The sequence below is a fragment of the Sinocyclocheilus grahami genome, unplaced genomic scaffold, assembly GCF_001515645.1.
Source record: "Sinocyclocheilus grahami isolate Dianchi unplaced genomic scaffold, SAMN03320097.WGS_v1.1 scaffold305.1, whole genome shotgun sequence".
NCBI lineage: Eukaryota > Metazoa > Chordata > Actinopteri > Cypriniformes > Cyprinidae > Sinocyclocheilus > Sinocyclocheilus grahami.
In genome coordinates this window covers 23,408-25,185 of record NW_015505484.1, presented here as the reverse complement: position 1 = coordinate 25,185, position 1,778 = coordinate 23,408, and positions in this window count along the sequence as shown.

Here is a 1,778-nt window from a genome sequence, read left to right as displayed (position 1 = left end):
ATATTAAGTAAAGATCATGTTCCATGAAGATATTTTGTACATTTCCTACAGTAAATATATCAAAACTTCAGTTTTGATTAGTAATATGCATTGCTAAGAACTTTATATGGACAACTTTAAAGGCGATTTTCTCAATATTTTGATTTTTTTTTTGCACTCAGATTCCAGATTTTCAAATAGTTGTATCTCTACCAAATATTGTCTTATCCTAACAAACCATACATCAATGGAAAGCTTATTTATTCAGCTTTCATATGATGTATAAATCTCAATTTCAAAAAATTGACCCTTATGACTGGTTTTGTGGTCCAGGGTCACATATAATGTTTTAGCAAATACCACATTTGTTGTGTGTATGTTATCATATTTGTAGATCATTCATAATAAAAAATAAATATACTATTAAAACTACACTAGCCGTTTCTAAGGATGGTATTCCATTTTAATTCTACTTCCATAAATTCTGCATAATGTTTGTGACCATAATTTAAATGTAATTCTAAATCAGGAATTAAAAAACATTCTCCGATTAGTTCAGAGTAGAGCACAGCCTTGAAAAACAGTGAGTGATGGGATTTTGTGTTTCGTTCAGGTACGAGAGAGATTGCGGGTGTCACTAGAGAGGGTCTCTGCCTTGGAGGAGGAGTTGGCCGCAGCCAATCAGGAGGTGAGGTACACATGCTCTGATTTATGTAATTATTCAGCAATCTGCACCAAAAAGGGAGTTAAATGTACGCAATAAACATGCTATATATATATATATTTAATTTGTTGCTATGATGTGTTGTTTTTGCTTGATCTGATTAGTGTGAAATGCAACAGAGCAAATAGTACATTGTGTATTTTAGTGTTTTATTCTAGTACTGGCAGTCCAGAGGGTGCCGTTCTAGCTGAAAGAGCTTCACACTTTTTTTTTTCCTTTAAGAGATATTCAATGTTGAGATTGTGTGTACCAATTTTGACTGCACTGCGAGTTCTGCTATGTGTTATAATGTCTCTGTTTCTGAATTAACACTCATCTGATCTCTTCGGGTCATGAGAGAGGGCCGCCTCAGATCAAAGAGCCAGACAGACGGCGAGGGGAGAAGAGGTGAAAGCAGTTATTTAAAACAAGACAATGACTCAGTCCTAAGACAGATAAAGAGAGATAACAAATAAATCATACTGTATGTAAAATATCTAAAGACTCAACAAATCAAAACTAACAGCAAACATATTGATGAGAAAATTTTTACTTACATCTCGCCAACGTCAAGTGGGTGAGTGCGTGTCAACCAAGAGAAAGCTTTGCTCTGAATTCTGGGATCCGCGTTAGTCGACCTCAGAGGGTTAAAAAACATAAGGATTTCAATTGAGGCTGCTTTTAAATTTCATCCAGCCCTTTAAGCTGCCCAAGGTTACTTCTCTGAAAATGTTTATTTATTATTAGTAGTAGTCATTGAAAACCTCATGCTTTTGAATGACTGTTCATTGATGTTATAAAAGGACATTCACACATCCTAGCGAAATGGCAGAGACCGTAGAACGTTCAGAATACAGCCGTGGCTGGTGCCTTTCCAGACTGGAGAAGCACAGATGTCACACTGTACTTACTAAAGCTAAGCATGTGCTTAAGATTATTTAAGATCTGTTCTGTCTGTGTGAGCTATGGAAGCCCGTTTCCACCACTGAATAAAAAATAAAAAAGGTTATTGCGACTTTTTATTGCGAAATATAAAGTCAAAATTGTGAGATATAAACTCGCAATTGCGAGTTATAAAGTCAGAATTGCGAGTTAT